The sequence below is a fragment of the Neofelis nebulosa genome, chromosome 5 (assembly GCF_028018385.1).
Source record: "Neofelis nebulosa isolate mNeoNeb1 chromosome 5, mNeoNeb1.pri, whole genome shotgun sequence".
NCBI classification, from domain to species: Eukaryota; Metazoa; Chordata; class Mammalia; order Carnivora; family Felidae; genus Neofelis; species Neofelis nebulosa.
In genome coordinates, this window is record NC_080786.1 from 60,018,942 (window position 1) to 60,033,276 (window position 14,335).

Genomic DNA, 14,335 nt, shown 5'->3' on the forward strand with positions numbered 1-14,335 from the left:
CAGGATTCTTTCCTTGTCTGTATTTTGTGAATTTGATTAGTATATGTACTGGTGATGTCTGGCTTTTGTTGAATTTAATGGTAGCTCTCTGTGCTGCTTGGATTTCGATGTCTACGTCCTTCCCCAGATTAGGAACATTTTCAGCTATAATTTTTTCAAATAAACCCTCTGTCCCCTTTTCTCTATCTTCTGGGACTCCTATGATATGAATGTTATTATGTTGTATTAAGTCACTGAGGTCCCTGAATCTGCCCTCATGATCCATTACCTTTGTTTCCTTCTTCATTTCAGCTTCATTATTTTCCATAATTTTATCTTCTATATCACTGATTCTTCCCTCTATTTCGTCCATCATCATTGTTATGTCATACATTTGGGTTTGCATCTCAGTGATAGCATTTTAAATTTGGGCCTGACTAAATGTTAGTTCTTTATCTCTGTAGTAAGGGATTCTCTAGTGTCTTTGATGCTTTTTACCAGGCCAGCTGTTATCCTTATAATTGTTGTTTTAGATTCTAGTTCAGACATCTTACTTATATATGTATTGACTAAATCCCTAACCATCATGTCTTCATGTTCTTCCTTTTAGGATGAATCCAACCATTTTATTATTTTGGCAGGAAAAAATATAAAATGAATTTTTTTTAAATAATAAAGGAACTTAGATCCTAGGTTTGTTTTGGTGTGCTTGTTAAGAGAAGTTTGATAGAAACAAAAGATAAAAAATTAAAAATAATTCTAATAAATGTATATTTCAAATTGTTGTTTATGTATCCAAAAATAAAAACCAACAAAGAAACAAAACAAATAAACAAACAAAACGACCCAAATGGAGCTAGTTCCTGTTTCCCCTAGAGCTAAAGATTGCAGCACTCTATGATCGGTAGATTTAGTGCCTGTGAGGTGTTCGTCCTGGTCTTCTGGGGAAGAGGCCCGTTTCACTGATTCTCAGAAGGACTTGCCCTAGTGGAGATGTGCCTCCAGGGCACAAGGGGGTGGGACCTGGTATATGCCAGGCCAGTCTCTAGTTGGTGGTGCTGTTTTTCTCTCACTGAGGTTGGTCACTGGTGGTGGGCAAGGGGTGAAATTGTGTTTACCTCCTTCTCTTGTCTGTGGAACAGGGAGCTCATGCTTACCACTCCTCAGGAAGCCCTCACAGATAAGCAAACAATTGCTACTCCTGTGTCCCTGGTCTCCATTATATCCTTCCCTCACCCTGTCTTTTTCCAAGCTGTCCACCTGTCAGATGGTACAGTACTCCTGTGTTTTATCTCAGGTGTAGCTAAGTTTCAAAATCCCACAATTTAGAGATCCCCCCATGGCAGGGGCCCATGCTGATCATCTGGGAGAGGGTCTTGCTGCACTTTGGTTAGTTCTGACTTGTCCCAGAAAATAGTCACAGGACTGTGCAGTGGTTCGGAGTTTATGGTACATCACAGCACACAGCCAGTGCCAGGATTTGCTGCCCTAAGTTGGCATTTCTGTTCCTATGCTGGTGAACAGGGGAGCTCAGTGGTGCCCACAGGGTCCTTTGTCTGTAGAAAGGCTGTGTCACCTCTACCAAATGCACTCCAAGCAGTAGAACTGCTTTTCCCTGCATGACCCAGGGGATCCTCACACCATGCTGCCCACTCCTGAGACTCCAACCTCCTTCCCCTCTGGAGCACCACCAGGTGCTGCCTTAGTGATGGCACTGACCTCTGAAACTTCAGAGTCTATGCTCACTATTTATAAAGAACTGGCAGTATTTAAGCCCTCTCCTTTTTCCCAGTCAATGGTTTTGAGAAAGTGTCCCCTGTGCATGTTCTGATTTTTTTTTCAGTCTTTCTCTCTCTCTCATTCTCTTTTTCCTCTCTCCACAATCAGGGCTCCCTTCCTTCCACCACAACCGCAGCTCTTTTCTCCCCCAAATTAATTTTCTGCACCTCTTACCTTCCATGGGTCACTTTTTCTGCATATAGACATGTGGCTTTGGGTGTTTAGAATCATTTGATATTTATCTAGCTGTGTTTGAGGAAGGAGGCAAACCCAGGGTCACCTTACTCCTCTGCCATCTTAACCCTTTGAGAGATGTATTTACATTAATTATAGTTAAATTTTACATGTGAAAATGCTTATTTTAAGTTTATTTTGAGAGAGAGGGAGAGAACAAGCAGGGGAGGGCCAGAGAAAGAGGGAGAGAGAGAGAATCCCAAGCAGGCTCCACACTGTCAGCACAGAACCCGATGTGGGGCTCGATTTCACAAACCGTGAGATCAGGACCTGAGCAAAAACCAAGAGTTGGATGCTTAACCGACTGAGTCAATCAGGATCCCTGGAAAATGCCTATTTTTAAAATATTTAAAATATTATGTACTTGTCTTCTTTGTGAATAATTTAAAAAATTATAAATCCTAATAGTAACATCTCAGATTTGTATCATTCTCTGAACCTTGGTCTTTTATGCAACCCAATTTCCACATCAGACTTTAGAACAGTAGAAAGTCTTGTCTCTCTGAAGTCAGGATGAAGAGGCCCAGATACCTGGCACAACTCAATATGCCTCCCATTGTAACAGTTGTTTCAAACTTCAAATAAAGCATTTATTATCGCTCACCTAGTTAGAAAGCTACTGACTCCCATTTCACAAAATTTCTTTAAATACCCTTGGTTTTCTGTATGGCTTATTTCACTTAGCATCACACTCTCCAGTTCCATCCACGTTGCTACAAAAGGCCATATTTCATTTTTTCTCATTGCCACGTAGTATTCCATTGTGTATATAAACCACAATTTCTTTATCCATTCATCAGTTGATGGACATTTAGGCTCTTTCCATAATTTGGCTATTGTTGAGAGTGCTGCTATAAACATTGGGGTACAAGTGCCCCTATGCAAGATACCATATGGTTTCACTCTTATGTGGATCCTGAGAAACGTAACAGAAACCCATGGGGGAGGGGAAGGGAAAAAAAAAAAAAAAGAGGTTAGAGTGGGAGAGAGCCAAAGCATAAGAGACTGTTAAAAACTGAAAACAAACTGAGGGTTGATGGGGGGTGGGAGGGAGGGCAGGGTGGGTGATGGGTATTGAGGAGGGCACCTTTTGGGATGAGCACTGGGTGTTGTATGGAAACCAATTTGACAGTAAATTTCATATATTAAAAAAATAAAAAAAAATACCCTTGGTTTTCTGTATAGCACATAATTTTAAGGAGTATAGCAGAGACCTAAAACTTACATTGGGAACAACAAAAGTAGCCATGAAACAGGGCCAAATAGTTTAGCCTTTTGACAAAACATAAACTGCCTATCATCTTCAATTATATCTGGAGTTATGTTTTCATATTACTACCATTTGGGGTGGGAAGCTATACTTACAATGAGGAACAAGGATTATTGTGTAGCTTCATTTTTTGTTTGGCTAGAATTATTTCAGCTTTCTTTATGCTGTTTCTGGCATTGTTCACTTTTATATTCAGATCTAATTAAGAATTTATTGATTATATAGATCTAGATCTAGATCTGTATATGGATATCTCAACTCATATTCTTCTGTAGATAATTCTTTTAGCTATTGTCCAGAATTTCAGTGTCTAAGATATGACACATTTTACCTAAAATATCCAGGATTTCTTCCTCAATGATTCCATTAATACAGCCATTGCATAAGTCATAGAAATACATAAAATATTGAAAGAATTGGAGTTTTAACACTGCTTGAATATGGACATGTTAAATATACGATCTCTGCAAAATCCTTGGTAAAGGTACTACAAAATTTCATTTGCAGTGGCAATGAGATGAGTTTGTAGAAATCTTTTGATTTAGATAGAAGAAACACGTCTTTTGGGATTGATGTTTGAATTTCACATTTAAAAATATTTTTCAGTTCACATTAAAATTCAGTAATTCTGATTCTTGAGATATTATATGACAGTCAGCCACCCCAAACTTTAAGGGATTAACAGCTTTTACTTTCTTTAGAATGCTTGCTCTGGGGAATCCAGATGCCATATCAGTAGTCCAGCTACCCTGATCATCATGCTGTGAGGAAATTTAAGCAAACCATGGGGATAGTCTTTATGGAGAGAGAAAGAGACTGAGAAACAAATGTACACACACAGGTGCTTGAAAACTCTTCAATTCTTTAGATATCTCATCAGGAACAAGATACATGAGCGAAGTAGCCTTTGGATGACTCTAGACCCATCTACTATGTAATTGCAACTGTATGAGGGGCCCCAGAGTATAATCAACCCTCTGGCCTGGGAGGAATAATGATAAATTATTGCTTTAAATCTTGAAGTTTTACTGTGGCTTGTTATATAACAGTAGATAACTGGAATAGTGGTGGCCTCTTGGTTTTTATTTTCTCTTTAAAACTAGTTATTTCTAAATTCTCACAAATAAAAGGTGTTATTTACTAATAAAAATAAAAAACTATTTACAATATCTCTGTAGAGTAGACTTAACAGTTGATGGTTACAGTATAATATTGCCTCATTTAGGTTTTTAGTTGTACCTCTGCCATGCTTATTCTATGTCAGTTTTATGTATGGCCAGCTGGTCGCATCATATCTGACATAACTCAATTCTGATATAACTTCACCTCCATCACCATGAGCTACTGTCAGTGATCGGTTAAGGTTCTAGTGTTGACATATCCTTGATTAAAAAATTAAATTCATTTCTAATTTTACTGCTTAATATTAATGGCTGGATTAAATCAGAGACACTGATTTAAAAGGCAGTCAAATGAAAGCTATCATTTTTAAAAGAACTAATCCTATACCAGTCACTCTTCTAAGCACATTAAATGTATTTAATTATCAGTCATTTTTTTAACATAAGAACTATTATCCTATTCATCTTATAGATCAGAAAATGGAAACCCAGAAAAGAAAATAACCCATGCAAGATCACATAACTTAGTCTTATCAAACTAACATGAGAGTGCAGATTCTGTAGTCAGCCTGATTTCAAAGGCTGTTTTATCCTCTGTCTTAGTTTACTCATGCCTAAAATGGAGAAAATAATAATAATCTACCTCAAAGGACTGATGCGAAGAATGGGAGCTTGGTAAGAATCTAAATTTAAGCAGCATATTTATCCTCTTATACTATTGTTGAGAGAACTGAATTAGTTAATAGAATTAACACACTTAAGACAAATACTGGGAGTGAGTAAACTTTCACTAAATATTAAAAATTATATGAAAAACGTTTCAAACAGGCTGTTAGGAAAGTCCAGATAATGAAAACCGTGTTTCATTATCCAAAGTAATTGTTTCTTAAGTGAATGCAAGGTAAGAGAATGGGGGGAAATGGACTAGTAGTAGGAATAACTGACCCCCAGATCAACCAGTTATTAGCCATTGAACTTGGGCAAGTCACTTTTCTTTTATCTTGTTTCTTCACTTATCAACAAGAATATCTACTTTCCCTACTTTACAGGTTGACTAAATGGAATCTATCTATCTATCTATTCAAATAATAACCCTCACTCAAATTGTTTGCCAATAGATTCCTCACATGCTTGTAATTATCAGTGTAGAAAACTTCAGGATAGAAAACAAGGTATATCTCCTTGTATTCATTTTCATAGATAACTATCTCTTTAAAGGGATATTATTAGCAAGAATTAATGGAATGTTCCCAGGATGAAGTCAAGACTCAGATTAGCCAAATTGTACAATAATTACATTTTTTTCTTACAAATTTCATAATGCCACACTAAACTTACTTTGTACAATTTTTCCTGGTCATTTTTTTCTGCAGACTTGTGATTCTGTCACCTAGATTTTTAATTTACATTATAGTTCTAAAAACAAGACCCCAGTAGTCATGGCTAAGAGTGCTGCACAAATGAACAATGACCTACATATAAAATCCAACTTTTCACACACATCGTTTACAAACTGACCTCCTTAGTTTTAAGGTGAGGATTGCTACAAATAATTTAGCAGGAAGCAGAATCTAAATAGGCACAGGGTGTGGGAAAAAAGATACTGGATGAAGTTGATTCCAGATGGGGGAAATGATTGATTCCAGGCAATTTTGTTTCTAGCCAATTATTAGAAAAATATTGTTACTTAAAATAATGCTCCTAACCCAAGTTTCCACATTTATACAAAAATGGTATTTACATGTTTTTTTTTCCAAAGACACTTATTGAATGCTAATCTTTGCAAATTTTAAAATTGAATTTATGGAGATTACACAGAATATTGAAGGCAAACATGTACACACTGCCTATTGTAGAAGACAAAATGTTTCACATTGTAAATAAGAGTAATACTGCAGATAAATGGTAGAGGAAAAGCTTTATTCCCACAGGAAAAAGTTTTATGTGGATGTGTCTTTCAGTTACGCTGGAAGAAAAGGCAGTGATTTCTTTTTAGATAGAGGTGATAACTTTGCACTCCAGGTGTAGTTAAGAGTCTAAGCTGAGCTCCAGTAGAGGGAAAGATCAATGTGTTGAGGACACCTCAGGAAGTCTGCAAAGGCCAATGCAGAGAATAAGAATGCTATGGATATTTCATGGGGATATATATAAAAATAGTAAGTAGAGCATAGGAATGGTTGATGACTATGCCAAAATGGCATGGATTTTTATACTAGTTAAATTATTAAGTCCCTGCAGTATATGTGAAGCCTTGACCAAACACAACTAATTGGAGAGGTAACCAGTTTATTAATCTAGATACAAAGTCCTGCCTGGAGGCCTCTCATCAATTGGGAAAGAAAAGAAATCACACTGAGTGATTTTGTTCAGAACTCAAAGCAACTAAACATTACAATAGTTATCAATGAACATGTTAACTTAATTTCTTAAGCAAATAAACTGTTTACTCTTATTTTTATAAGAATAAACTTCATATGTACATCTTGGAGTGAACATAAAAATAATCACTGGAAATAGAAAGTATAAGTTCTACCAATACCAATATTAAAGTTTTATATTATTTTCCTCTGTTTCCTTATGAGGAAAGAGATTCAGAAAATAATTTTCATCTCTAATTTAGAGTAGTTTTGATCAACTAACATCCATTAGAGTATATCACTTTTTAGAAATAATACTACTATATTTTGTAATCAATCATAAATGCATTGCAATTGTATGTGACAAAAACTGCAAAGTACAAAGTAGTTGCATGTGTTTAGAATTAAGTGGATATATAACATAAATATTATAAAGGATATTAAATTAGGTATATATATAATATATATAAAGACAAGGCTATCTATTTCTAACATATTGTTACAACTGCAAGAAAGAAGGAAATATTATGCATTAACTTCTAATGGATTGATATATCAGGACAGATAAGGATTTATAATATTATGTTAACCTTTCCTTATTATATTTGATTATGTTCTGTCCAGGGGGTGAAACATATTTTAGTAATAATATTTTGTGAGTTTTTTTTATTGCAGTTTTGTTTTGTCTTATTATTTCTTATGTTGCTTTCTTTGGCAGACAGAAATGCCAATGAAGCCACTGGGGCTGATGACTTTTCATAAGTACAAGTCATGGTTCATTACAGGTAGGTTATTATGATAGCAGAAAACAAGGACTTTCCAAGAATAGTTAATTGCACTTTAAAACTGCTTGCAACGGAACTGCAAAAATCAAATGGTAGTTTGAAACAGTTGCTTGGTCCCCAGGCACAGAAACATTTTTAAACACCTGTGGTATAAGAAATATTCTCATCCAAATTATGAGAAATATACCTTTCACTTATAACTTCAGTGTTTGGTGTGAAAGTTTGTTAAAGCATTGAGAGTGCTCTGTGGACAAATGGGGAATAGGCAAAAGGACCTAGAACAAATTAATGAAGGTGGAAATTTGTACAGATCAGAGTCAGTAATGGAAGACTTGACTGTGGGCACATCACAATTGTCAGCACTTGTTCTAACTTTCCGGCATATAAATGCAGTATAAAACCAATACTCCTTATAAAGGGTCATCCTTGAGAATTCTGTAGTTCAGTTCTGTCATCAGCTCTTACTTATAAGATTAAAGTTTCTGCATGAATAGCTTAAACATAGAAAATTATATGATTTATCATTATGTCCCTGTATCACTTATCACTCCTTCCTCATAGTGATTACTTAATAATTGATGATGATGATGATGATTAATGATAAAGCTAATCACAATGGTTGCATTTATTTGATCATATATTGAGTGGCAGAAATTTTGAAAACATTATTTTATATAATTCCAGGAATACACCTCCTAAGCGGACTGTTATCTTCTTTTTGTAGACGAGAATAGTGAGGCACAGATAAGTTGAGGAGCATAGCCAAAGTCAAATAATTATCATGTTGAAATTACCATATTTAAAAAGAAACTGTCTCTAAACCCAAGCACTTTAGGCAGGTGGATGAATGAATGCTATGAGTTAAGCCTCCTGTAAGTGCAGGGTGAGGGGTGTGCACATTTCCACGCATACTCAAAATGTTACAATTTAATACTTAGTAAATGTCCATAAGAAGGAGAGGGATTCATTTATGCATTTAGTGGAAAAGTATTAGTTCTTTTCCAGATATTTTCACACTGCAATATTTTGATGTGTTCATCTCCACTTGATCACTTATAGCTTTTATATTGAATTTCAGAACACACAGTAGTCCATTCCACACAGACTCTATCAGAGTATGTAAGTAACTATTTAAGTAACCCATCAAGTAACTATCAAGGGAAAAGATTAAGATATCATCACATGAACTCTTGTTCATCTTGTCTCTTCTGGTCTATACCTGGTCAATTGGAAATAGGCCATGTACCCATTCTCCCCTCATCTTGGAAGTAATTTATATTTTAGTTTGATAATTTCCTGGAAAAAAAATTGAAAACAGTGATTGTTTCAATTATTATTTTTTTTAATTCGGTTTCTTTATTTTGAGAGAGAGAGCGTGCACACAAGTGGGGGAGGGGCAGAGAGGGGGGAGAGAGAGAGAAAGAATCTCAAGCAGGCATCAAGCTGTCAGCACAGGGCCTGATGTGGGGTTCAAAATCACAAACTATGAGATCATGACCTGAGCTGAAACTGAGTCAGATGCCGAACCAACTGAGCCACCCAGGCACCCCTGTTTTAATTTTATTTTAAAGGAATTTGGCTTTAATTTTAGTTTTAAGTAGAGATGAATATTACAATGAATCCTTTGCTAGTCCAGGCTATTCCACATATTTATCTTTAATCACCCATATCATTTTAGAAATATAATTATCCAGACCATCTTAGAAATAATTCTATCGACTCCTTTCCAAGGTAACATCTAAAAGAAGATTAGTGCTACTCAGACTCAACATTATCAAGTTATGGCACAGTTGATATTTGGATACCAAACAGTCCAGCTTGGGTGAGATTATTTTTTTCGCTAAAAGAGAAATATACTCTTCGATTGTAGAAATATACTCTTTGGTTCAGGGATTATACCCTCTCTGAGGCCAGTGTCTTAAATGTAGGCGGGTAAGGCTTGGTCATATTAATTGAACTGCTTTACCAATGAAACTAGGGGATTGAAAACATTTTAATAAGGATGGGTGGGATTTATTGAAAACACCAGGGAAGACAGGGAAAGGAGAGAAAAAAGGAGAAAGTGAAAAAAAACCCACAACATTTAACTTACTGGTTCCATTTCACTGCTATTGTCTATTCCAGGCCCTTCATTCCTCTTTTCTCTTCATAGTTAGGCCTTTAAACTAATCTAAATATATTTCCAATTGAGGACACAGTATGAGAGAAAATACTTGGAAAAAGAAATAGAGCATTTTCTAGTTGCTAAAGTTACATATTAAAAAATATGAAATGTAAACACAATGAATTAGAATTTTACAAAATAATGTAAATGTTTCAACATGTATCCTGGAAGATTATTTAAAGTTTTTTTTTTACATTTTAATATGTAACTAATAATTTCCATAAGAGTCATAATCATCTATGCATATTAAATTCAGTATTAAACTAAATATATGTGTTAAGTTTAAGAATACACTGAGTCTCCATCCTCTAAATAACACCAGAAAATGATGTAGTTAAATAATTAAAGGAGTGTATTTCTGCTGCTGAAGATCTCAGAATAAGACTGGAAGAGGGGCGCCTGGGTGGCGCAGTCGGTTAAGCGTCCGACTTCAGCCAGGTCACGATCTCGCGGTCCGTGAGTTCGAGCCCCGCGTCAGGCTCTGGGCTGATGGCTCGGAGCTTGGAGCCTGTTTCCGATTCTGTGTCTCCCTCTCTCTCTGCCCCTCCCCCGTTCATGCTCTGTCTCTCTCTGTCCCAAAAATAAATTAAAAAAAAAAAAAAAACGTTGAAAAAAAAAAAAATTAAAAAAAAAAAATAATAAAAAAAAAAAAAAAAAAAAAAAGACTGGAAGAAAGTGTCAGCTTCATTAAACTGGGATTATTTTTTATAATATACTCTTCCCATTTGCTTTCAAATTTACAGATGAACTTTTAGAAACCTCTAAAAGACATATACCATCATAATCAAACTTATAGAAAACATTAGATCACAATACAAACTCAGTTTATTGCAATATAATTAAAAATTTGGTGATGGAAAAAGAAACATAAATTTGTAAGTAGTATTTAACATAATCAGTGTGTAGTGAGAAGTAGTTATTTTATCACTTATAGCTGTAGAGGAATTTAAAGAGGAAACATATCTTAAGTGATAATTTGCTGAGCTAAGGAGCTGTGAGAACGACCCTGGTTTACAAGATATTTCTCTGTTCAAATTTAATTTACTTTTACTTTTCTTCATACATAAAATGAAGCTATGATGAATTCAGTATTTGAAAGGATTTTTAGCTCTCAACAACATTGGTTCGTAACCCTCCCTGGAGCCTCCTTGTAATCTGAAACTGTCCCCTGTACTCAGAAGGCAGAAACCAAAGAAACCAAAGAAAGAAGTAAGCCACTCCAGTTTGGTAAGTGGCACTTTTAATGAGCAAAGGAAATTACACAGGAGGCTGGTCTTGGGCAGCAGCAAGACGAATGGATCCCCGCTCCTGCCCACCAAATCTTAAAAGCTATGAAGAGAACTTAACTGGGCTCAGTCATGTATACCATGCAGGTTCTCAGGATTATGTTTCTGGAGCAGCCCCTGGGAGTGGAAAAGATCAGCAGAACCCACATTCCAAGGACAGGGGGGAGGGTGAGGAGCCTCTGAGTGCCTGGGTCCAGTTGACAGGTCAATTTGTGGTCATGTCTTTTCCATGACATTCCCCAACAAGCAAACCCTAAATTCTAATAAAGTATTTCTCTTTCCAAATTTCCCTTTATGCTCTAACACAATTACCTTATTGTTCCTGATTATGTACTTTATTTTAAACATTTCCTTAATAGTAGTTTCAATTTTTAATAATCACTGTTTTGTCAATAAAAACATCTTTGACTTTTTTTTTTTTGCCAACCCACAAAACTTTTGTTTCCTTGCTTCCTCCTGTCTTTCCCTAATGTGAGTAAATGGGAACTCAATTTTTCTATTGCTCTGATTTAAAACTATGGTGTCATCTTTGATACATCTCTCTCTCTCTCTCTCTCTCTTTCTCTCTGTTTCTCTTTCTCTCTCACTCACTCACTTATGCAACCTTTTGAGGCTTTCTTTGAAATATAGCCAAAATGCAACTGCCTCTTAAAATCACGCTTGCTTCCATACCAGTCCCTTATAATCTTTTTTTTCTACTTATTAGCCCTTAAAATGCAACCTTCCATTTTCAGTTAAAAATGTAAAGAACTTGAAAATCATCACTGTTTTTAAGTTTATTTACTTATTTATTTAATTAAAAAATTTCTTAATGTTTATTTAGTTTTGAGAGAGACAGAGACAGAGTGTGAACAGCGGTGGGGCAGAGAGAAGGGAGACACAGAATCTGAAGCAGGCCCCAGGCTCTGAACTGCCAGGACAGAGCCCAATGTGGGGCTCAAACTCACAATCCATGAGATCGTGACCTCAGCTGAAGTCGGATACTTAACTGACTGAGCCACCCAGGAGCCTCCTTATTTATTGATTTTTGAGAGAGAAAGCTGTAATTAAAATAATAGATAACATGTGAAAATAAATGTGTAAGAAAGACTAAAACTTTAAGAATCAAAAGGAACAACTAGAAATAAAAAATGTTGTAACATATGTGAAGAGTTCCTTCAGTGCAGTCATCAGTAGACTCGAGGCAGCCAAAGTAAGAATCAGTGACCTTAAAGACAGATCAAGAGAAATGTTACAAACTGAAATGAAAAGAGAAAATATATATTTTTACAAAAAACTATGTGATAATTTTTAACAGTAAATATACACATAATTGGAATACCAGAAGGAAAAATATAGAGAATAGAGCAAAAGAAAAAAAGTCAAGAAGAACACTATCTATACTTTATCATAAGAGAAATAAGGATGCAAATTAAAATAGACTAGTTGGAAACTATGAAACTAAAAATAGAGTGAAATATTTGATGTTAAAAAAATCTGAGAATTCTATGTTCAGAGAAATTATCCTTTAAATGTGAAAGATAAATGAAGAGCTTTTCAGACAAACAAAAAATTATCATCAAGGAATTTGTCACCAGCAGACTTTCTCTGAAAAAAGTGGTTAAAGAAGTTCTTGGGGAGAATAAAAACGACATGCATCAGAAACTCAGATCTACAAGAAGAAAAAAAAAGAATCAGAGAAGGAATAATTGAAGATAAAATTAAATATTTTAACTCTTTTATTCATAATTACCTAATATGTAAATATTCGAAGTAACAATAGTAGCAATGTGATGACAGCATATGGCAAAATAAGATGAATCACAGCAATGCCACAAGGAATAGCAGGAAATGGGAGTATTCTCTCATATGATACATGCACTAAATATGAAATGGTAGAAGGTTATGTGAAGGTGGATTTAGATTATTTAAAAACATATTATAAATTTAAGGAAACCATTAAAGAAAAAAATTTTAAGGAATACTGTGCTGAGAAAGGAGAAAGAATGGAATCATAGAAATGCACAATTAAAACAAGAGAAAGCAGAGAAATAAAAGAAAAAAGAAACAAAATGCAATAGGTAGAATAATAGCCACACATGTGGCAAATATTAATCTAACCATATTGATAGTCAGCTTTAAGGTTAATAGTCTAGATACAATTAAAAGATGAAGTTTCCGATTGGAGTAGAAAAACAAACCCACCCAACTCAAATTGTTATTTATAAAAAAACAACTTTAACTTTTTAAAAAATTTTAATTCCAGTGCAACTAACATATAGGGTAATATTAGTTTCAGGGGTACAATATAGTGATTCAGCAGTTCCATATATTACTCAGTGCTCATCAAGGTAAGTGTACTCTTTTCTTTTTTCAATTTTTTAATGTTTATTTATTTTTGAGACATAGAGTGAAAGTGGGGAGGGGCAGAGAGAGAGGGAGACACAGAATCTGAAGGAGGCTCCAGGCTCTGAGCTGTCAGCATAGAGCTGGACTCAGGGCTCAAACCCACGGACTGTGAGATCAGCACAGAGCCTGACGCGGGGCTTGAACCCACGGACCGTGAGATCATGACCTGAGCTGAAGTCAGATGCTCAATCGACCAAGACACCCAGGTGCCCCAAGGTAAGTGTACTATTAATACCCTTTACCTATTTCACCCATCCCTCCACCCACTTCCCCTCTGATAACCATCTGTTTATTCTCTAGAGGTAAGTGTTTTTTGGGAAGAAAAAGTTTATCAACTGTAAGATAGTTTATTTTTTTTCTAATGTTTACTTATTTTTGAGAGAGAGAAAGAGAAAGACAGCACAAGCAGGGGAGGGGCACAGGGAGGGAGACACAGAATCTGAAGCAGGCTCCAGGCTCTGAGCTGTCAGCACAGAGCCCAACACAAGGCTAGAACCCACGAACCTCAAGATCATGACCTGAGCCAAAGTTGGACACTTAACCTATGAGCCACCCAGGCACCCCCACTCTAAGATAGTTTAAAACTGACATGATAGGAAAATATAATCCATGGTAACACTAAGTGAAAAAAGTTAGCTTTAGGAGGCTACATAATACATGATTCCATTTATATGACATTCTGGAAAAGGGAAAACTAAAGATATGAGAAATTTATCAGGTTTTCCAGGGGTGAGTGGGGAGGAAGTGTTGATTGGATGAAGCTCAGGGAATTTTTAGGGGATGAAACTCTCCTGTATAATTCTGTAACGATACACATATTATCCTATGTTTTTGTCAAAACTCATAGAATTTTGTTGAACGAAGAGGGAACCTAGTGTATGAAAATATTTAAGAAATCATTTAGCAGACCAGGAGATCTCAGAATGATATGCTTAATGTGACAAAATAAATTAACTTTATTATAAATGTATG